The 25,244-nt window shown below is 37.9% G+C and overlaps 1 protein-coding gene across 3 annotated transcripts in view; it reads left to right on the top strand.

The window, feature by feature from the left end:
* The first annotated feature begins 23,487 nt into the window (after window positions 1-23,487).
* The window catches only part of pdm2 (POU domain protein 2), a 32,301-nt gene continuing 30,544 nt past the window's right edge, over window positions 23,488-25,244 (top strand). The window contains exon 1 of one of the 3 annotated variants that reach the window (XM_017080325.4): window positions 23,488-23,865. The gene's annotated coding sequence lies outside the window, so the exon portion shown is untranslated. The remainder of the gene's footprint in view (window positions 23,866-25,244) is intronic. The other 2 variants (XM_017080324.4, XM_017080326.4) reach the window with 2 other exon arrangements.

The raw sequence follows: 25,244 nt of genomic DNA on the forward strand, positions 1-25,244 counted from the left end.
TTGAAAATTGTTTTGGTGAAACCGACAAAAATTGTGAATAATTTACGAATGTGGGAGGACTTTTCAGTAGTGGTATAGCCTAAAAAACACATTGATTGATTTCTAATACGAAAATGACTACTAGGAATCATTTTCGATTCCTTTACTTATTCATTTCCATGAATGATTTCCACATTTCCATTTCAGAGTGGCATCTTCTATTTGGGATATTCCCCCAAGGAACTGGTTTCTCCTTTATTTGTGTCCAAAAATGCAATTCATTTCCCTTACTCCCCAACGATTCCGTATTATCCACTATTAAATGGCCAATTGAATTCCGGAGTTTAGCATTTAAATGTCTGCTTTCAGATACACAAATTTTTGTTTGATTAATTGCACGTATGATGGAAGAGAAGTGAAAACATTTGAGAGTCATGCCGAAGTGTTTATTTTTTGTGGGTTGGCAGACGACGAATTCAACTGTCTGTGTCTAACGAGATTCACAACTGGGTGACTTTCTTTCGAGACTTTTCATTTGAATATGAACCACATTCGCTTTAATTAAATTGGGTTTAAATAGGTATGTCTAATAACCTGCTTTTTCTATTACTGCTAATTTACATAAATGTTCATTCTTATAACGAGGATTTAATTAGCAGACGACTAAAAGAAATTGTAGGTACTTAACCATCATGTTAACAAAACATTTTACATAAGTCTTATAATTCAAACGAGAAAATCGGGTCTTCTATATAGGAATACACTAATATATAAGATCTAAGAAACATAATAATAATTCTTTGCCCTTCCATTGGTCAATAAACTCCATAAACTGTCAGTCCTTCAGTTGCCCACGTCATCCAATCGTTAATATCGAACACACCCAGATGACACATATCACCTACGAGTTATACAACCTATGCATTCGAACCCACATATTTACTTAGCAAATTAACTAAAAAGCAAATGGAATAAACGAGTTCTCCCCGCGAGGAGTGGGAGATCTGAAATTGAAATTCAATATGATGAGCGAAGCAAATACAATTCGAATACAAATAAATTGGAATGCGATAAACGTTGCAATCGAAGGTAGAGAACCGAGGAAAACCACACCCCTGAGGAGACCCCCAGCCTGTATTTTTACCAGCAGGTCCCGGCCATGCGATACTTTGTGACAATTAATACGCTAAACGATGGATGAAATGCCGGCAAGGACGACAGTTCTCACCGGACTGGTCGGGATATACGTAGTTAAAAAATAATGGCCGGGGGAAGGAGCACGCCTAGCAGGCCGAAAATTGCCGCAGGACACGCGCCGCGCTCGTTTGCGCAACTAAACTGAAATTAGTTGGTAAATGATGCGACTCCACCCTCTGATAAAAAACAGATAAAAACGAAACTTAACGCCGGCCAAAAAAAGAAAGGAGAATGGGGTGGCCAAAAGTAACCGCACCACGACCACAAGAACGCATCGATAATGACTGTAATAAGGATTCAATGATTGTCGTGGATTTTGTTTTATTCTATTTTTTACCGACTGGCGCCACCCCTTTTTTTGCCATGTATTTCTGCCTCCGTTTTTGATAGGACGTCCTGCCAGGGTTACTTTCAATCCGAAACCAAATCGCGTTAGCTGGACGGGCATGGTCACCCCGATCGTTTTTTATGCATTCTGCATGAAATTTGTCAAGGAATGGTCCACCCTCGTGGGAATAGTGTTTTATTTTTCTGCTACGCATGTTCAAAATGCAAATCATTTTCCCCATTTTTATGAACACTCATAGTTATTGTTATGTGAAATTAATTCTATGGGAAAACTACAAGAAAGTCGGTCGAATAAAAAATCTGCAGAGTTAAACTGAATCGGTAAAAAATACAAGAAATTCGGTCGAATTAAAAATGGTTCGACGGTTGCAAGGATTGCCGTATTTAGAAATTTGTTATTTAAGAGAAAAGAAGAAAGCAATAAATTTACAAATGCCCTTATACTTATAGTAAAGTTAAAAAAAATTTGCTTCCCCTTTAAAAGCTCTAAATAAAATAAAAACGCAATGGTTATCAATTTAAAATAGAAGCCATGCCAATATGTGTACTAAAATCTAATTAACTCAGCATTATCTACAAAATCAATTTTAATTAATACTTAATTTTCATGTTCCCATGTTGAAGGCTCTTATCAGTCCGCACATAATATGATAATTATGGCATTTTAAATGCAATTTATGTAATTATTTGTCTTTCATTAAGTTGAACAATCATTACAAGATAAACAGCAACAAGCGAGCGGCAAACAAGCGACCAAGGACCAAACAGGAACACGGCCAACGATAAAACCACAAGACTCGTCATTAGAAGCCATCGCAGCCAGCAGGAGAATCAGAAGCAAAATTGCATATCGAGCGCTCGAAACGCATAAATTAAGATCCGACCAGTCCCCAGTCGGGCAAAAAGTGGCACAACCAAGCAGAATGCAGATACCAGATACAGGAGGTACCCGATGTCCATCGTCGTTCTCGGTGGATGGGTCTGATGCCTGGATGAGGCCAGAACCAAGGATGGACTGCTGGACGACTGCGCCCAGAGAGCAGTTTGTCATTGTGACTTCGGCTACACGACGTCCATCTGCTAGTAACAAGAGTATATTAGCTACACAGAAAATGTCATTCACTTGCATTAGAAACTAGAATTTAATCGTTTGACGGCAGTACATGTCTTAAACATTCGGTTTTAAGTCGTTTGTTTGCTTTTGAACCTTAAACAAGAAAGTTTATTTTAAATGTAAAAATAAAAATCTTCATATTGAACTTTAAATTTCATATACTATAAACATGCAAGCCATAGTAACTTTATTCAGAATATACCCTTAATACTATTAGAATAAAAATATGTTTTACACGTATTACAATAAAAGCTATAATCCTTAAAAAACTGTAATTGTTAACGTTATTAGTTGTATTTTAAAAAACTATAAAAACGCCAAACGACAAAAATTATAATGCTTCATGCTTAGATATAATTCTAAATATAAGACAACATAAAATGACAACATATCACACAACATAAGCCTTCCGTTAATGGGGAATTAAAATGCATTAAATATTTTTCATTCCAAAAATATTTTATATGAAACATAGCCAAACGGAATTTGTTCTCATCCAATAGAGTTCACATATATATTGTTAAACGAATTTGTTCAGCTTTTAATTCGCATGGAAATTGTATTCTTCGTTGCTTTGAATTTCAATGAAATTATCTTATTTCTGCTTTATTTATTCCTACTTAATCCAACTACTACTTTAAAGAGTATTTAAACATTGTCTTTTAACTCCCAGATGACCACCACCTGCAATGTAAATTTCGCCTCTGGTGTGTGTGTGCACCTCTAGAAGTTAAGTTCGTTTTTTCTGGCACCACGAGAGCCTTGCATATTTATGTTTTCTGCGATGGAAGGTTGGATCCGATGGATGGAGGGGCCTAACCCGACTCCATCTTGTGTCTCGGCGGTGCATGCAAAGGGCGACGGGACAAAAAACTTGATTGATTGGCCTGCCAACGGCAAGGGCTAGGGGTCGGGGGCTAAGGGAGACAATAAAAAGAGAATGCAAAAATCTTGGGGCACCTTATAAGATGGCCGACTGGAGTGCAATCCCAACCCGAGACTTTCCACTGGCTGGCATTTCCGCCTGTAACCAGTATCGAAATGCACTTCGACTTTGACTTGCCTGTTCTAACATAGTGCATGTAATGTATATTGCTATCGATTCTTAATTTTCTACGGGAAATCGTCGCTGCACTTCTAGGAATTTCAATATTTGTTATTTATATCAGGCAGAAAAAACCGAGATAAGCAGTCGTCGCATCGTCACCTGTGGAAAGGTGCTCGGCGTAAATATCATAAACAAATAAGAAAAGAATAAATTTAACAACAACAACGAGGACCGAAATTTGTTTATACATCGATAGCAATTACAATCGCTCCGATCCGCTCGGTTCCGGAAATTTATTAATTGCTTGTTCCCTCGCCTCCCCCTCCGATACAATTTGAATTGAATTACGCGCCCGATTATTGTGTGCATTATCAGTCCGCCTGGTACTCCGAATATTTATTTAGGCCACGACAGGTAAGTATGTCCACCTCTTCCCCTCAAAGTCTCTTTAATGAAATCGTGTCCTAAGATATTCCCTGCTATATCAATGGTTCGCTTGTCGTTCACATATGTATAATCGGTCATTCATCGTTGTATCTATTGGTCTACCCCTCGAATATATGAAATTTAAATTCTTAAAATTTTCATTGCCCCCGAGATAAGAAACGCCATGCGGTGCACAACCCGACCGCGTTTATTGACTTTAAAAAATGGTTAATTTCTATTTTGCTTATCGTACTGGTTTTTCCACATTTTTCGAATATTTACCATTAATTATGGTGTTTATTTTCCATTGATAGGAAAAATCATAAAATGCAGACTTGGTTATAAAGTTTTATGAACATTTCCAAACTCTTGGCCAGTGCAAACGAAAAAGAACGCAAATTGTTGCTCTGTTAATATACGTTTTACTATTCTATTTCTATATTTTATACTTTAAGATATTTCAAACACTCGCTTCTAAAAGTACACAAACGAATTTTTAAAAATTTTGTAAAGGAGTAAAAATCGTCTTTTCTTAACGTTGTACTACTAGTTCTAAGTAATCTAGCTTTTCCTCGATTGTGTTGTATTATTTTGCTGATACTTCACCCCCAAGACTTTGATGGTATACAATTTTATTTAAATGACCCTCATAACAATTATGCATTCAATTGACGGCCGAGGCAAGTATCCGAAGCCAATTAATTAATTAAACCGTTGATCAGCCCACGCAGTCCAGATCTGCCCCTCTTTCCATTGAGTAGTTTTTTACATAAACCAAATTGCAATGAGAATTTATGGCCCCTGAGAAGTCAATGTTGTCAGCGAAATTTGTCAAAGCAAATCAATAGGCACAAGGCGACCCCGCCTCGATCTCTCCCCACCAAATACACAGAATCATGGTTCTCAGGCAGACCGAAATGGTTAATTGTAACTGACGCCCAAAGGAGGTCCAACGACATTTTCCTAGGGAAAAGGCGCACGGGGAGTGGGACGAGCTCACTCGAAATCGATACGGAACCACTCGGCTGTTGTTTTGCTAATTATTCAATTGAAGAACGTTTAATTTATTTCAATATAATCGAATTGAAAGATCGCGGCGAACAAGTCGGGCCAGATGGAAACGAGGAGGAGCCGTTGGTGGGGGACTGATAAAGGAAGGAGTTAAGCCAAAGAACAGAAGGCCAGATGAGGCTCCCACGGAAGTCAAGCAAATTAATTTAGGGTTTAATTGGTGAAATAGAGAGGAGGAAAACTTGAGCTTATAAAGGGGGCTATTTAAGTTAAACCGTAAGTTAATATAGTTTTTTTTTGACATATGTAGCCTAACTTGAATTTTTAAGAGAGATCTTACATTTTGTAAAACTATTCCAAACGTTTTTGTAAATTAAATCCTAAAATATTTATATTTCGTTAAATTTACTAAGTACTATTATTGATAACTGAGCTTCGATTTTCATTAAATATTTTATATAATGGCTAAAATGTAATTTTATTTAATAAACATGTTACAATCCCCCTTACTACGGCACTGCCTGGCGCTACAAAGCTTGTCGCCCTTACATTGACAGAAAGATGCCGCCCACTTGAAACGCAATAAATAATGACAGCGAATTTAAATTTGATTAAAACCAAGCGGAAAATTTAATTGCGAAAACTGGAGTTTAATTAAATTGTCTTCGATTTTGATGGGAAAAGTTGAACAAGTTTATGACTGGATGGGTGGGTGCAAGGGTAAATTAAACAAAAATGTATGAAGTATTTTCACGGTACTAATACAAAAATTAAATGTTATTCCTTTTTATGTAAAATAAAATACTTTTATTACGCTTTTTACAATATTAAAGCAATGACGTGGCACTCGACCATTAAGTTATTTCTTTTTTATTAATAACACTAGTAACATCAAAAAGTTGCCATACGCAAGGACTTTGAGAAAAATAAGTTAAAAATGCTGTTTTGCTGTTTATGAACCGAAATGCCGGCAAACGGATTCTTGGTTTGTTAGTTTGTCAAAACATTTGAAAAGTGACACTCTTTATCTTTCAAGTCCCATACTCCAAATAATTTTAACATTTTTTTAAGGGAGATATAAACAAAATAAGACATTCTTAATGCCATAAAGCTGCAGTCATAATAATAGTAGTGCCACCAGACTTTTTCCTTAACAGTTAGTTGTTGTTACTTTTCTTATCCTGATTGACCTTTCTTGATTGTTTTGACCGCAGCTGTATGTATATGACATACAGCTACGGAAGGAATAGGACTATTCCTTCTTTTGTTTATAACACCGTTTAAAAAAATCGTAAAATTATTTTGAGTATGGGACTTGAAAGACAAAGAGTGTCACTTTTCAAATGTTTTGATTAACTAATAACCCAACAATCCGTTCTCCTGTAATTGTGGACCAGAAACAGCAAAATACTGCATATTTTCAACTGTGAGGTCATTTTGCTCGGAATTTTTGCGTGGGAGAATTTTTAGGTGAACACATTTCAAAATATGGATTCAAAGCGAATAAGATTTTCTAGATGTCATTAAGGTAAATATAAAGGTTCAATTTTGTAACACAGTGTCATATTTTCATTCATATTATTAATTATATTCACTACCCAATGCCGAAAATTAATTTCATTAATTTGGAAATATTAAACAGACTTTGATACAAACATGATTTACACCTTATGTCAAAGCAAATGGCCATAAGGTTAGCCACTCGATTGCTATGGCGAATAGCAATTAAAGAATCATTTTAATGAGCGACAACACTACGCATAAATTAATTAAGTGCCCGCTCCCATTCGCAGTGACAATGAAAGCCGGAGTCAAATCGTAAATGTTTTCGTTATTAATACGTTATTGGTCGGCTGTTTGGCCGGTCGGTCCGACGGTCAGCCAGTCCACGGCAATTAAGCATATGTATATGCACTCGATGCCGCGTATTATTACTATGTATTACTAATGTATTTACGATCAGCACAAATGTGTCAGCAATGACAACCGCCATCCAGTCAGCCAAGTGGCAATGGGGCAAAAACCGTAACACGGCCACACAACATGACACAAAATTTAATAACAGAAGCGATTCCATTGTGTCTTAAGTATCTCTGTTTAGACCCCCGCCACTGCCATCCATCCACATGTGTCGCTTTGAGGTGAAGTCATTAAATTTACAATAATGCGTACAATAACTAAAAGCGTATTAAAAGCCAACGAAAATAGACTAAAGCTGGCCCACAGATATCGTCGTCACCCGCCGAAAACAGAACGATATGAGCAAATGAAAAAGATGTCAGCACGGAATGATAACACGAGAATCGAATTTTAGGTGTGAATATGTGTCTTAGAGGTGATATTCTAAGGCATTCTTAAGGTTATGTAAAAAACTTAACCATATTATCATTGAAATTTAGAAATAAATTTAGTTAATTTACATTTTATAGCTGCTTGATTTAATCATCAAAAATGTGAGGCACAAAAAACATATTTATAAAAAGTTTAAAATGTAAAAGGCACACTTTTAAAACTCCAACAGCCTTTATTAATATTTAAATTTAAGCTCCACCGTAAATAGCTTTATTTTTAATTTTAATATAGTTTTTAAAACACCCTGCCCTTTACTTTCTCCTCTCTAATTAAGAACCCCCAACCGATAAGCATTGTGGAAAGCAGCCGTAATGATTTCCTTTTAATTCAATTACGTAGTACATCACTTTTGGGGAAATGATTTGATTTTGTGAAAATTAGAATTGTTAAAATTGTGGGCAAACAAAGATTGGTAGGTGCTGTCGACGATCGAGGAACATAAATTCATTAATAACAAGCGAGTCAGACAGTTCTTTGAGTACGTCTAGCTGAAGGTTATCAGTAAATTAGACGGTGATAAACCCAAATGGAATGCGGTTAATTTGTTAAAGGCTTCATACGCATGTTAATTCTGGCTAATCAGAAGTGAAGCAAAAAAGCCAGTCGATAGTCGATAAGTGCAAAAAGAGGGTATAAAAAATCATTTCCGATACGTGATCGTCGCATATTTATCGCCAGCATCTCTCTGCGCTGGTCTAGGCCATTAACAGGCCAAACTTGGCCGTAATGAGGCCAGAGATAGCAGAGATACAAGATCTGGTCGGAGTGGGAGTGGGAGTGGGATGTGGGTTGTGGAGATGGAAGTGGAAGTGGGGGCAGCGCGATCCGAGATGGGCCCCTCGATATGGTAAGCACTCAAAACTGAGCTGCACTTGCCCGTCTATGCAGAGCAGGATCCGATGCGATGGCTTCCTCTGGAGCCCATCTTGGGCTCCTGCTCCTCCGTCGGATCAGAGATCGCTATCTGGAGGAGTACGCGAAACGCGTGCACGAGCTGTCAAATGGCTTAAACTCGATCCCAAACTTTTTCACCATCGTGCACTCATTATGATTATGACTCGCTCATTGTGTTTTCGCTGCCTGGGTGTAAAAAGTGGTGCAAGGAATGCGGCTCTTGGGTGAAGGAAATTTGTATACCAAGGTTTAGTTATTGGGAAGTTCAAACGATTCGAAAAGGTTTTCTTCATAAAGTTCTAAGTTATTTCACAATATAAATTGTAAATAAACTTAATCTGAACTATCCTAACTTATTAAGCCCGGATAATCAACTAAAATCATGTATTAAATACAAAAACAACTTCCCTAGAAAATTTAAACCCATCGTATACCCCTCAAGCTTAGCTTATTAAGCTTAAACTCTTAAAATCTCCTCAAGGAATGCCTTGAAGCAAAACGATGAAAATAACTTTTAGTTAATTATCCCAAATAATTCACTGCATATCTGTGATAATTTTCATAAATTCTATGGCAATCGTCTAGCATTTTGAGTTGACAACTAATTGGCGCAGTCGGTCCCCTCTTGCCGCCGAAATATTGCCAGTCAGGCCATGGGGATTCTTACCTGAACCAGAACCTCAACCGAAAAGAAAAGGCGCAGACAAAGTACGAGTATAAAAATGCTTTACAAGTACACAAAAGTGTCATTCCATCACTCACTTAAAGTATTCATCCATTAATTGCCCGAAAGCCATTGCCAGAGGGGCCAAGGGGAGGGGGGCTGAGCGGAGGATCCGAGGACATGTCGATGTCGCCACCAACTGACGCCAGACGAGGACGGCCAAGTCGGTGCGACTTTCAAGTCCGAGGCGGCATCGCCGGCAGCCATAATGCAAAGAGGAGCTCCAGAGGCAATTACCATGAGTTGGAGTTGCAGTTGCCGGGTGGAGATGGAGATGGACCTGAAGATGGAGTCTGCGATGGGGCAGAGCAGGAGATTTAAATCAGACGAGCGACTGCTTTTTGCAGTGCCATCTGCTGGAGATGATTGCGTGATTGAGAAGGACTTGTAAAAATATTTTAAATTGCTATTAAGTAAATAAAAAATTTTCTAAAGCAAATATAGTTTAATAATAACAGCAGCCAACAAAAGTTAATGTTCAAACTAATAAACATAAAATAAGATTTACCTACTTGGAATTTAAAAGTTACAACAAATAACTTTAGAGTATAAAATAATACTTTGATACATAGAGAGAAGTTGATTTGATAAATTATGTTGAACACTAAAATGTTTTATATATCATCGAACTAAAAACTTTTAAGGAATTTTTCTTTAAAAATATTTGGATATCCCAGAAATTGACATGATTTTTTCTAAGAAATGATCTATTAAGCCATGAAATCTTAATAAAACCACTCTCTTTGGCTTGAAATATCGACATGGCCCAACCGATAGTATCACGATCTCATCCCCAACTTCGAAACTGACGGCCAGCGACGTTGACATCCCGACTGGACTCGGATCGTCTCTCTCTATCCCCCGACTGACTGGTGATATTCAAAGTAATTGCTTGAAAAATGCAATAAAAATGTACAAACAACAACAAGCTGGCAAAAAAGAGGAGCAAAGGACGTCAGAGAGAAACACAGAAAGGCCGAAAGAAGAAGATGGTGGAATCTGGCTGGGAACGCCTGAGTATGTGAAAAAGTACAATTGTTATGGTGGCATAAAACTCTATATAAGTGGACGCCGGACCACTGGACACTGGAAAACCTCGACGGCAAGATGCCGCCGATCCCCATACGATGACGACCAAGACAGCTGAAGAGCTGAGGACTTTGACAGGCCCAACTTTAGAGTCCGGGACCTCGGGACATCGGGACATCAGGACATCGGGCATCGGGGCAAATGGCGCGCAGTGATTGGATGCATATCAAAGTAGACAGCGCGGAACAATGAAAGGCGGCAATCGTAGATGGTTAACTCCTTCGTTATCCCCCAAGCCCCCATCCCCAGTTATCCCCACCATCCTTTGTACATCCCGAACCCGAGCCCTGTTTTGGGTTTATTTGGGTAACGCCTCTGACGACCAGTGATGGATGCACAAGCTCTGATTCGTCCAGGCAATGGGCAGCATTCGCCTTGAAATAGCCAAAGAGAAGTAATCCTCTCACCTTCGGAGAAACTAAGCTCTCAACCTTTGTATTTGTGTATTGAAAAAAATTTATTTCATTTAACCATAATTTTTCAAGTTGAACAACTAGTCCCTAACTATATTTCTAGCACTTTGTATTATTTACATAAGCGTTTTAGCGTAGCATTTTATTTATACTTTTATATAAAGGTCTTAAGCGTTTAGCACCTCTCCCACAAAAGAAGAAGAGATTGACACTTAACCTTTAACCTTAACCTTCGATTAACACAGAGTGGAAATTGGATAACGCAGTCAATTATGATATTCATTTCATCTTGGAATAGCCGATTATGAAAGCCCTCAAGCGTTTAGCTCGCCTTCTAGCTAAGGAACACTAAACTGAAGCAAGATTGGACTAACCAAAAAAACGTAACCTTTTACGTAGAATGCGAGTCCATACAAGGCGATATAAACGTAACATTTTCCCATTACCCATAACAGTTGCCAAGTAATGTTTATATTTTTCAAAGATATTTTTTCACATTACTATTTTTAAAACATTGTTCTGCGAGTTTAACTACAGCTATAAAACAAATATATACTGCAATATCTTTAACCCTAATGACATTTACCTTCAATCTTATCCTTCGATTAATACAGTGTGGAAACATAATATCCCTGGCAGTTATCAACGCTATATTTGGCTCATTTAGAACGTCACCTGCAAAGGAGAAAGTGTGCGTGACCCAAGTTGACCTATCCTAAAATTCGTGTCGCTTAAGTACATATATCTCAAAACGCAGCGGTCATATGAAATGTAACCAGACGGTTTACATAACCCAGGACATTTGCCAAATCGAGTGCAGTCGATGAACCCCAAAGGATGCCGAGATACAAAGATACAGAGATACAAGTTACAGATGCCGAACGAGAGTGAGAAAGTGCCCACTGCTAAATACTCGTACTTGCAGTTTTATGAGCCAGCGGAAAAAGTGAAAACTGGCTGCGAAGAAGGAAACACAATACAATTGGACACAGTCGGTGGCCAAGACGCAGGAGTCAAGGACATGCCACAAATCCGGCAGACAACGTGGTGGGCTGGGTGGTGGTGGGTGGGATTGGGATTGGGTGGCAGACTGAGAGGGCCGACGAAGGTCAATGGAAGAAGGCAGAGTGCAAGTGAAAAATTCGCGCGAAAAAAATAATCAAGTTTCGCAGCGAAAGTGAGATAAATAAGTGGTGGTTGGAGGGGGCGCGGCAGAGGGGCGGAAAAGGTCACTGAAAGGGGGTGGCACGGTATCAAAGTCAACAGTTTGCACTTGTTTTGGCCAAATTTATTTTATTTTGTGGTAACATAGTTTTTGGCCTAACGCAACTTGCCGACGGTGTTTTTAAAAAGCCTTGTAAGTTCAATTCTGCTGCAACTGACAAAAAGCTGTAGCTAAGAACAATAGGCAATGACAAGATATCTGAGAGAACGCATTTAATAAAACCATCAAAAACTATAATTAAAACAGATTTTTTTATGAAGCCAACAAAATTTAACAGGTACATCAATATGAGTAAAGTTAATACCAAAAAGTTGCATTAAAACTGGCAATAAAAATATTATTTTAGTCATAAAATAATTGTGTGTTATTACAACATTGTAATTGTAATTGGAATATTTATTTTTTATATCTATAATTAGAAAACCTATTTCAAATACATTGATTTCCTTTTGTCTTGGCTTTTTAGTAAGTTCATTTTTAATTAACCCAACCTCGAGGAAACTCAATCCAAGACGCATTCTAATCAAAAATTATTAGGTGCGTGTCCTAAGAAAGACCATGAATGAATGAGTATGAACAAAACCTAAAAAGAGCGATACTGCAGACACGCAAAGGAGGAGGGGAGTCTTTGATGTAGAGTTGGGGGAGGCAAACAGTTTTCGCGTCTTGAAGGCGACGGTCGCGCGCATGACTCGTAAATAAAATTGTAGCCACAAGCAAACTCAGTACTGATCTTTTCAGACACACTTAAAAAAGTTAATTGGCACATTGTTTTAAAATTGTATTAAAATTGACGTTAACTTTTAAGACTTAAAACTATCGCTTAATGAAAATATTTTTCTAAACTTTAAACTAAAGCTTTACTACTAAAGCTACCCCCGATAATAATATAAAGAAAGTACTCTCATGTATTCTGAATAGATTTTTAACTACATTACTTACATTATTGGGCAGGAATAAGAATTTTATGCTTATTTCTATGTTATATACACATTCAATTTGCAATCCTTAAAAATATGTACATCTATAATTTGTATTTATGTGAAATTTTTATACCTACATACATGTGTTCAATTTTACTAAATATAATGAGGTGGGTCGATTTGGGTACCTAAAAATCGTTTAAAATTATTTTACCAAAATATGTTTGTTCTGACTCCTATGATACTTTCACCAAAAAAATAATTTTTCAGTCGCGATCAAACCCAATTTTTGAATATATCATTGCTCTAAAATATTTCTTTGAATACTTTTAAAATTACGTTCCCCCATACGACTGGCACTTTTTTTGGACCCATACAATTTGACCCACCCTAAAATATATACTTTAAAATCACTAAACCATGTACTTGAATATAAATCAAAGACACATTTTTGCTATGTTCTTATTTCTTTCAGTGCACACTCCCTGGCAGGCCGAACCCTGCTAGCGGAAGCCAGCGAAGATCGGACCGCACAGCAGCCAGCGGATTGGGCAAGGTTAGGATCAGCTCCATCTCTTCGGCCGGTAAATTGCTGGACTCGGTTCGGTTCCTCGGACCTTATCAGATCGCTGGGAGGCTGCCTGAACCGAGGCCCAGATGTGCTGGCAAGTGCTCCCGATCCGAGGGGGCGACGGGGTCTGGAACTCGGTGTGTGGGAGCTGCTACGTAGCCATTTACACGTGTGCATCCACCGATTTCCTCGCCGGTGCGTGTTCCGTAATATTTAAAAATCGCAAAAAGTTAATTGCGAAAAATTGTGGTTGCCTCTTTCATTTGGTTCGGTTTCCCTTTTTTGTTGCGTGTGCAAAGGATAAATGATAGTGATAAGAAAGGCAGCCGGAGAAAAGGTTAAGAGGCTGCTTGCCTTAAACTGTTAATACATGCTGGTAATATGTTTAGAGAACTTCGCCGAAGGCAAATATTATGATTGATAAAATCTACAACCTAACGCTTTTTCCTAATGCCAATATTAATGCGAGCCACTTTCTTAATTAACAGAAGACTCTTATTTAAGTCATTAATATTATTTTAATCCATAACAAAAATATTAAATCTTTATGGATGTGTGCCGTTTGCCCACTAATTGCCATAGAAGAACCAACCTTTTATTGTTTTTATTTCATAAAAAAAATCTAACAAGTAAAATGTTTTAAAAAAATGGTAGTGTTTAGAACTAATATACAAATTAATTAAATAGTGTAAATTAGTTTAAAATGCTATATTTTATTAAATAGATCAAAGATTTCAAAGAATTAACGACTAAAAACTAAATAAAATGTGACTTTCCTAAGAACCCTCGACAGCAGTCTTTTTTGGGTTAATGAAAAAATATACATTCGAGCTCAATTACCTTCGTATTACCATCGAAACTTATCTAAAACTATTGATACTGCTGAGCCCAATGCATTATATCTAGTTTATTTGCTCTGCAAAAAGTGAACCAAGGCGACCCAGAGCACATGGCCCTAAGCAGTGAAAAAAACGATAACAAGACAACAAAACCGAAGTAAATATAAAAATAAATAAAGTGAAGTGAACTTAAGGAAGGGACTAGGCTGAGGGGAGTCAAGGAGGAGAAGGAGGACGAGGACGGCCTCCCTCCGGCGGAGGTTACTGCCACACCACGGATAGTGGTAACTGCCGGGCTAAATGGCTTCCCCATTAAGGCTCATTTGAAATCAGACACGTCCGATTAAAATCTCATTTCTCACCTTGTGGTCCGTTTCGACTGCAGCTCAAATTGGAGTTGGGCTCAAGCTCAAGCTGGAGCTAAAGCCAAAGCTGCGACTTCCATTTCGAGGTAGTGCACTCCAAGAAAATAATATTCTTTACAAATGTTTCCTTCTTTTACAAATTTCTTGTTATTGCAATCGTTAAATTTGTATAATTAATGCTTCATTTGTATTTATATTATAACAATTGTATAATTTTTCAAAGACGTTCAAGTTATTTCAACTATGTATATTGAATATTTAATAAATTCAGCCCAAATTCAGGGGAAACTCTGTCAAAAAAAGGCAAGCCTATTATTAATATTGAAGTTCCATTAATTAATTTATTTTTCGCCGAGTGTGCTATTGGTAGACTGGCAGTCAGGAATGGGGAAAGGTAGAGACAAAAAACAGCTGCAGAAAAAATCATATTTAGCTGGCGAGCAGGCAACAACTTTAACTCCAGTTCAGCCACCGAGGTGGCCAATGCTGCAGCTCCTGCCATTGATAGGCTGCGATACAGCCTGCCGAAGGTATTTCCCAAACATCCCAAAGGCAGTCACTATTTCACGCCTTTTTGCCACTTATTAAAATAGGCAAAATGTCTATTAGCCCTCCAGTGAGCAGGCAGCGGGCAACCCAGAGCCAGTTTTATGTGGGTGGCTAGAAACACCTGGAAGCGGAGGGGGGATAGGAAAGAACTGGCATCGTGTCATGCTGCCTGCTTGGATTCTCATAATCATTTTGCTGGCCCGACTCTTTGTATCTTTCTCCCAGATGGCGATCATTGTGAGCTTGATTTTCAATATCTCTTATGAGATATCAAGGACGAGTGCAGAGTCTGCTGGGGAATAGCGATATTGGGTTTGGGAATAGGCTTAAACCATTTTAATAACGATTTCGAGAATTGTTTATCTATCAAAGCAACAGGGAAAATTAAAAAATGTTGTATTAATTTTTTTATAATTTAATGCTGTTAAAAGAGTGAGCTGTAATTAAAACTAAACTATTATAAATAAATAGTCATAATCTAGAAAACACATGTTTAAGTATTGGCATTTAAATATTATTTAATTTCTAACAGAATTCCAATGATTTTTAATTTATTTCATATTTTTATAGACATTGTATATGAATTTAATTTAATAATGAAATCAAAATTAAGCTTAAATCCATATAATCAAAATTGGTTGTGTCTTAAGATGAGACCACCTCATATACAGAACTACCCCAACATCCCCAGACTGCCCCCACCTCTTTCGAGCCATTAAGAACCTTAATAATTTTCCTTGGCTTGTGCATCGCGATAAACACGCAAAATCCACTCCACACACTCGACACCTTTTTGTTCTGGTTTCTGGTCCTTTTCCGCATGGCCAAAGGAGATTTGAGCCAAGCCACCCATATTCCGCAATGGATCGGATCGGCCGTTGTCCCCTTTGGGCTATTTAAGCAAATGATCAGCAGGCACAGAGCAAGCTGCCGACACGCAACGCGGCTGACTTCCCCTTCCCGCGAGTCCTCGGCCAAGTGTGAATTGTTTCGTGCCCAGAGCAAAGTTGGCCAGATAAGTCGCAGGTAAGGCCACGGAAATAACTTCCTCGAAGACCACAATCTCGAATACCCTTTAACACTTTTTTAACCATTTTGTTTGTTATTTTCTGAATTAAATGTGCTAAACATTTTCAATGATAGATTTGAGGACCAAAATATATACTATGTCTGATTTAATTTTCAGATTTATTGCGATGAATTATGGGATGCCGACTCCACCCCCATTACATTCAAAAGAAACATTTTTGATTAAATAACTATAATGTTAAAACAAAAAATACAACAATCAAACAAAATATTATAGGAATAATCCAAATATTTCCACCACGCCTGGCAATACATTACAACGGATATCATATCTGGTTGCTTTATGAATTACCATTATTTAGAAATTTAAATCTGTAAGATATACAGCAGTTAGTAAGTAGATTCGTTTTAGATTAAAAGGGTATACAAAAATGTTATGGAAGTGTATAAATATTTCGTTTAACTTGCAGCTGCCTCAGTGCAGGCTTTTTGCATACGAAGAAACTGAGGCTGAAGAGAGAAGAAACCGGGGGAAATTGGCGAATTCTCTTGTGGTCCCCGGGCTGGCGTGCAAATTCTTGACGTTTTTTCCCACATTAAGTGCATTGTTTTGGGGCTACCGGGCTTGAATGTGGCTCGGTGGTGCAGTGGTTCGGTGGTTCGGTGGTTCGTAGGGCACCTGAGATATCTGGCTCCATGCAAAACAGCTTGTTAAGCACTTGTGCCTCCAACAACAACAATGGCAGCAAAAAGGTCTCACATTGTCTGCCCGACTTTTGGCTTGTGGACCTCTTTGGACCTCAGTTCCTTGGGCTTATTAGACAGAGAAGAGAAAAAGATCCAAGAGAATGCTTTAAAAAAAGGTAGCAATTTCCGCGCTTAGCTCGATCACGCATTATTATCATAATCAGTTTAAACAAGGCGGAGTTTCACTAGGGGCATAATTATCATTATCGCTATCAAACTATCACACGAAAAAGATGTTCGAGCTGATAACTATAATTTATTTTAGTATCAGGGGAACGCACTAGAGGTAAATAAGAAAGGTGAAGCACATTCCACTCTGGTTAAATTATTTTATTGCCAATTAAACAATGCATAATTTACAGTACTTAAAACTTCAAGCTTAAAAGAAGAAAATAAGTAGGTATGCTAAAGGCATTTTAAAAATATTTGATTAACAAAGGTAAAGGTTAGTGTCGATTTTCTCACAGCTCAAGGATACTTGAAGAACTTATAAATTATAAAAAACAAATGAATATTGTTTTTGTCCATCTACCTCTATTTCGTTTTCTTCGGAAACAAGGATAATTTTCTTATTAAATTCAAGCCCACTTAGCCACTGTAAGGGCCCACACATATTTTCAGTTCCTGGCCAACCTAAAACACGAAAAGCACATTACTCATACGCCCTGTGGCGGCCTTCTGTTTAGCGAAATAAAATTTCTCTCTCATATTTCATGTAAAGGGACGAGAAGCAACTACAAAATGAACTGTAGCACACACTCCACTTGAAAATTCAATAAAAAAACGAAGAAATTGATCAAAATCGAAAATGGGCAATCGCTTTGACCTCCTCCGAAATCCCCTTCTTCGGGTTCAGTCCCCGGATTTGGCTCCTCTCTTACCACCGTAAACAAATATAGAAAACTTTTTACTGGTGGAGTGGCCTCTGGTACAGTTTGGAGGGGCTCATAAATATTTAAAAATTAATTTCACAATATGTTGAGGGGTCTGCAGCGGTGTGTACTGGTCTGTGAGCGATTTTTCAATTTCATTCTTAATTTTATGGCATAAATGCCAAAGTTTCAGTAGGGTAGGGCGGGAAAGAGAGGAAATATTTGGCTTATATAAGCGCCATCATATTTTATGGTTCCATGTGGGTTTGTGTTCGTATGTATGTGAAGAGGTTCTCCAAGGTACAACCGGGGGCCAGTGTAATTATATACGACCTCCCTCTTCAGGACAGTGAAACGCCTTTTATATTCCAAAAACTTGCACACATGCATGGCCGATAGATTGTGTATGTAGAGTGACTTTGGGGGTTAAAAGGGTGGAGAAAAGGCGGAAGTTAGGATAGGGGGACCTCCCAAGAAATACCTTTCATATGTAGCACTTTGCCCCACAGTTATCGTATTTTATGTGCAAGTGCTTCCTACCAGGACCTCTTTTTCGGGTTGCCATCCACACATCCCCCTTTTTACCACCCCCTCAGGTCATGTAGTTTTGCAACATTTTCTGCACATTTGTGCAGTTTTTCATGTTCCGTGCTCTCATGTGCACTAGCCAGGATATGAAAATTTTCCAAGCGCACTGAACGAGTCCTGCGGACTGCGAGAGCGCGTGCGAAAGAGAGGCACGGCGAGCGGAAGAGAGACAGCCTGAGTGCATCTGTGTGCGCATTCAAGTTGGGAAAATTGTGCACTTACATTATCATAATGGAAATGCTTTTGACTTGAGTGACCAGGGTTGTCAAAGCAAAATCATATTTGATTGGGTTTTAAATTAGGATACAAATTTTTTATTTCTCAATCAATAAAATTCATTAAAATCTTAAAAAATTATATAAAATCTAATCTCTATTTTGTAAGATTTTTATATTAATGCACATGGGAATTCGGCTTTTGTGGCACCTTTAAATATTTATTCAAATGTGTGAATTATATTGTTTTTTTTAAATTTAGATAGTTTTTATAATCTTTTAAGTTCTTTAAAAATCAATATAATCCTTATCAAAAGAATGTTTTGAGCATACTTCAAAAGTGTATTCAAAAACTGGATAAAACATTTTCTTAGTTTAATTACCAGGAGGTGTCATGAAAAAAAACCAAAATCTGAAGAAATGTAAATCAAATTTGAGCTACGACATGTTTTTATTGAAATAATTTAAAGATTTTATATAGATTTAAAAATGTAATCCAAGTTTTACTTGGACCTCCCAACATCTTATCTTTCAAAACTGTGGCAACCCTGTCTTAAGCACCTCTGCCTTGCAACTCTGTACGTAAATGCAAGCGAAGCCAACTGTGCCATATTGCCCTGCCCCTCCCCTTCCCATTCCCTACCCCTCACACACGTACATGCCACCCCCACCACCCCCCTGGAAGCCCTAGGCAGCCATTGTATTCTGATTGTGCGCCTTACGGCCCAGGACTCCTCCAGGGCTCCTATATATACATAAGTGTGTGTGCGAGTGTGGAGAGATGGAAAAATATTATTTTTCATAAATTTTAAAATATACCAGGGGCGAGACTGTGCGAACGAGAGAGAGAGGACGAAGCCTGTGTGTGCTTCTTTTGTCCTGCTCCCTCTGTGTATAACGGTAAATGGCATCCATACATGGATATACATACATATGTACATATATACGCTTCGAAGGCAAAGTAGAGGAAAATGTATGCAACATTTTACAATGCAAAAGCCATTTACTTGGGCAACGAAGAAAAGCCAAGGGAGATGGAAAGCGGAGAACCTAAGAGAGAAAGAGAAAGAGGACCTTTGCGGGTACGTGTGTGTGTGTGTGTGTGTGTATGTGAGGCAGTCAGCATATGAAAAATGAAAAGTCACAACTGCGAAACGGAGAATAAGAAAGGAATACCGTTGAAATACAGCCTTAGGAAAGGAAAAAATATTTCTCCTCTTTGTTTCCTATATACAACATATTCCACCCGCAAACACTTATATACACATAAACATTATGGGAAACTTTCAACTTTTATGTCGCCTCGTCCTCGGTGGGTAATGTAAATAAAAAGAGACAGGAAATGTTTGCGATATGTATGAGCACACGATAACAAAAAAAAGGAAAGTGCAAAATTCTAAAAAGTTTCCGTAGAATGTGGGGAGAGTGGATGATATGGCAGGAACCATAACTTAGGGAGCCGTCAGCTTAACTTTGTTGGTTGGTCCTTAGGTGCTCGCCCTTCAATATGAAAAATGAGTCAGGGAGGGAGCCAAATTTGGTGGATGGACGACATTTTCAAGTTTTATGGGGCGTATACGGAATGTGGGATAGCGAGTGGAAAATGTAAGGGCAGAGCTTGAGGGGTGGGAGCTTCTCTCGTGGGCTATGCGCTATGCATATGGTAAAATAATGGTAATAACTAGAAGGAAATAGAAGGTCGCAAATGATTTTATTATTTTGCACACCCAAAAAAAAAAAAAAATTCTAGATTACATGTCCCATTTGTATTAAAAATATACCAAAGGCAGTAATGAAATTAATGTATAGATCGAAGACTAATTAATATAAAGTCTATACTTTACATTTTTCTTTCTATATTAAAGGGTCTAGAACTTATATTTGTGGTATTATTTCTAATCTCTTAACTTAAAATCGTTCACTATTCAACTTATACTTGTGCTTTCAAAGTTTTGATTTAACTCCTTAGAAAGTTTTTATTTAATACTTATCTTTTCGTCGCCAAGTCCCTACTATAATAATCGAATATTTACTTTTCTATGACTACTTTTTTTGGTGTTTAATCTAATCTTCACAGGACTAGTTTTAGAAATATTTCGATTTGAGTTTCGAGCAAGAATGTGTATTAAAGAAAGATTTTAATAGCTACAAACCTATCCCTTTTCTCGTTTTAAGAACGCTGATCAAATGTTTTAGTAGTACGTAGATGTGTGCAACTTTACGTATTCCTTTTTGGATTTAAAGAAATATTATACTTATAAGTTGGTATTTTACTTCGATATTTTTTTGGTTCCATCTTCCATTCAACAGTTTAAGCTTCGCCCAACTCCTATTTCTCATAACTATCCCAAGATAACAACATAAAAGTAGTTGGGCCACCATTTCCAGAACCTACCCCCACAAACTATGCCATTTTTATACCGAACCCATCGATTAGTTGGATTTAAGCATCCCGAAACAGCGACATCTTAAATGCTTACAAACCAGAAATACAAAAATAGTGGGGAAGAGGAAGAGAAACCAAAACACAAGCAGACGGCAGACAAGTGAATAGAAGTGACAAACCAAAAATAAAAGGGCCAAGGAGGGAATTTCCTCGGCGCTAATCAATGAAATTAAAGCTGCGGCCAAGGCGAAATAACTTTAAGGACTCGCCACAGGGGGCGGAATGCTGGGGGGAGTGGCACATATAGAGTAGTGAGCGAGTCGAGTCGCTGCCAACTTTAATGAACGGAAATTAGCAGTCAAAAGGTAAAAGCCCTCTCGCTCTCTTTTGTCCCCCAGCATCTGTACGACGCGGCGAATTCGCCAGCACACACACACACAGGCAAAGGCGAAGGAGAGGGCTCCACCAGAAGAGAGAGCATGCGCCAAGCGAGAGCGCCAAAGCTCCAAGCCCATTGGCTGCCGGCTGCCCACATTGCGTGTGTGTGGGTGAGTGGGAGAGAGCGAGCTTGTGGATATTTCCCCAAGATTTTCAACCTTTTCCACCTCTCTCGTTCTCTCTATCTCTCTCTGTTCAAGCATAAACAAACCATTTTGAATAAAATCAACAGCAGCAGCAACAGCAACAACACCTTTTGTTGCAACAATGTGGATCCCAAGTTGTCGAGAAAAATCTTCTGATTCTACACTCAGAAAAAACGTAAGTATCATTATTATTGAAAAACGTTTTGTTAATGTTATTGGATACATTTCACACTTTTTTTATAGAGTTTGTTACTTTTATTATTATTTTTCCAGAACATGTACATTAAAAAATAAATTAGTTAATCTGTTTTATGTGTTAAAATTGTAATAATGTAAATACTACAAATCGCACATTAGGATTAGTTTGTATTATAAAGATACAACAAACAGAATAATTTTTGGCAACTTTTTGCCACATATTGATACTTTGATTTATCATGGGTTATTTTTCACAAATAATCAAAATATTGTTATAGGCAATATTTAATTTAGACTTTGATTAAATACAAATAAAAGAACCAAAAAATACCATTATTTCTTTAAAAAAGTCCTCAAATTTACGTTTCTTGCATACATATTTATATTATTAATATTATATATTTTTTTAAGATTTACAAATAACTTTAAAAGCCATAAGATAGGAAAGAACTTAAACGCCCTGAGGAAAACTAGTGTCTATATTTTATCAGTGTATAAAGTTGCTTGCACTGCTTCTTCTTCCATTTATTCAGCTAGTACTGCTCTTCTTCTGGCTGCTTTGGCCTGGTCAAGTTGCATTCAATTGCAGTTTTTCAGTTGCCACTCCGTTGGCCGTTTGTCGGTTGTCGTCCTCGCGACTTTTCTTGTTTTTTTCCCCGACTTTTCAACTGTGTGTGTGCGTGACAGCAACAACAACCATCTGAGGACGCCTCTTGTAATTATTTTAATTTATGCGTTTATCGCTTTTTGCCTTTTGCCGCCGTTTTGTGGCCGCTTCATCGGATTCTGTAGGTCCTCTGCTGAATTTGTTTTTTTTGCCTTGACATTCGCAATTTGACAGCGCAGCGAATAATTCTCGGTTCTGTCATTACTGCAATGTCTATTTTTTTATATCGCTGATTTTTTACCCGCTCCACGGGGCGTATGCGTAACGCGAGCTGTGCTGTGATTTCGGTTAAGTGCAATGCCGTCGGGTAATTTTTTTGACGATTAATTTTTTCTATTGTCAGCATGGCCGGAATAATATTTAAAAGTTCTTAAGTTCGCAGGTATTTGCTGAATCGTAGAATGGACCACTACTTTCTGGACCCACTTGACTCCAAATTTGTATAAAATGAGCATAAATAATAGAACAAAAATAATATTAAAAGGGACTCCCTGTAAATATTTATTTATTGGACTAAAAGTTGAATAAACAGCAACCAACTATGTTAGTTGATAGTGCAAGCCTTGTTTAAATTTGAAAGTTTAAAATGGAAGACAAATGTATCCTGTTTAAATAATATGTGACATTTAAAAATCTAATACATATCTCTCTATTATTTCGATGTCCGCGTTGTCTTTTGCGTCGCTCCCATAAGCCTCCCATCCTATCCGAAGAACATTTTCATGCCGCTCTAAACTGCAAATCAACTTAGGAGCCCCCATATTATATTTCCCCTGAGCGGACAGTAGCAGCGGCAGTCAATACATACATAATTCGAAATCCGATAAGAGCCACCCACCCATATACATATACACGTAGAACTTGCACACACACACAGTCAGCCATTTCCCACCCACACAATACACGCTTTTGATTTTAAACCCCCTGCAAAAAAAAAAACAGCAAGAGAAAGAAGAAAGAAAAACGGAGTCAAACGCCCCAAAACACCCACGCACCACCCCCTCCACCTGTTTTATAGCCCCCTCCCCCCCTCGCACACACACACACTCGCAGAGGGACCAATACACTCGCACGGTCACTCACTCTCTCCAACATCTTCTATAAAAAAAAGTACTTTTTTGTACTCGCTTGACATTTTGTGGATACGTCGGACGTCGTCGGAAGTCGTCGCGAACTTGGCTTCTTTTTGCTCTTTCTCTTTTCTTTACTCCGTTTTTTTTCACTTTTTGCCCATATCTCCTTGCGCGTTTTTTTAAGTCAGTCGTTTGTCGGAAGTCAATCAAAAAGCGTGTCTCGGAGAATTGTCCCAAAAGGCTGAGATCACCTCACCTCGCCGCCCCCAGAAGAGCCAGAAAGGCCAGAAAGGGCGTGAAGCTGTCGCAGTTCTCGCTGGCAATTACAATTTATAAAAGTGTGGCCAAGTAAACAATTAAATTATAATTCGTGACAGGGAAAAGGACTGGCAAAAAGTTAAGGAAAACCAGTAAGGAGGTGCGCCATCACCCAGCCCATGTAAGTGCACCTCTTTTTAGGACCGTTCGAGTGTGTCAAGGAGCTTGTCTTGTAACGCCCACACTCACTGGGATCGATGGATCAGCCAGATGGATCAGCCAGGGGCGGGAGAAGAGAGGAAAGCGCGGTTTCTTCTGGTTGTCAGATTCTTAATGAGGTTTTCCCAAGTGCCTGCCCGTATTTCTGCGTCCTTAATTGGCCATAAGTGTTTGAGGGCCAACAAGTGTCCCGATATGGCTGACTATTACATGTGGATAGGCGAACTAAATCCATCACTGATCTTAGCCAACTTTCACTTATCCCAACCAAATTTTGACAACTACAAAACCAACTTCATTATTAAGCTTAACAGTTAAATAGCAATTATTTTAGAAAACAAGTATTGGTTATTTCCAATAACTTATTTAATTATTAATCTGAATTTTCTAATGATTTCATATGCTGAAGTTTTGTTCACTAAATAATTTCTAGCGTCATCATTATATTTTTAATTTCTAACATGATTTCCAAATAGAAAGCAATGCATGAATTTTAAAAATTGGCCTTTAAAAACATGAGTACCATTTTCTAATATTTTCAATTTGATTTTAAATATTTTAAACCATTTTTAAAATACTAAATTAAAATCAAGTTATTACATTTTTATTTTATTCTGTTCTTTCCAGAGGAAAGTAGATAGTTGATATTAAAGAAAAAATGTTTAGATATGTAGCATAAATAGCATCTTAAATATTAAAATAAATATCAAGCTTTAAAGAACAATTTTATAAAATACAATATTGCTTGGAGAACATTTCAATGACCAATTTTTTTCTAACAAGCTTTTCCATTAATGAACAACCTTCCTGTGATATGGTAACACTATCTCAGATATCCCATATTTATTTTTATGAGCCTTTAACTGCTCCACTCCTGGCAATGATTCGATAATCACGACAAACAATTTCTCAGCCGACAGTCAAGCAAATCACATCATCAAACTGAGTTCCCCGGTATCTTTACAACCAAACTGCGTACACCCAATAGAAATTATGGAAACACAAATTCCAAATTGAAGACAAACAATCGCAATGCGATACGATCCCAACTGGAGTAAGCAATGGTGTTTAATTTTAAAACAAGATAAAGTTAAACAAAAATAGCGAAAGCTCCGATATGGGGCCAATAAGAAATTACCGGCTCGATTGGGAATTATTGAAAGTAGCAGTGGGGAAGAGGTGACTGCATTTAGTCGGCGTCGACTTTGATGTGGCCGGTTCATATATCGATTCTTGGCAATTGGTTGCTGACATGCAAAGAACATAATTTACCGACTGGCAAAATTGATAAACAATCTTCGTGTGGCACTTTGGCTGTGGCCAATTTGCAGTCGATACTGA

Source organism: Drosophila suzukii, chromosome 2L (genome assembly GCF_043229965.1).
Source record: "Drosophila suzukii chromosome 2L, CBGP_Dsuzu_IsoJpt1.0, whole genome shotgun sequence".
NCBI classification, from domain to species: Eukaryota; Metazoa; Arthropoda; class Insecta; order Diptera; family Drosophilidae; genus Drosophila; species Drosophila suzukii.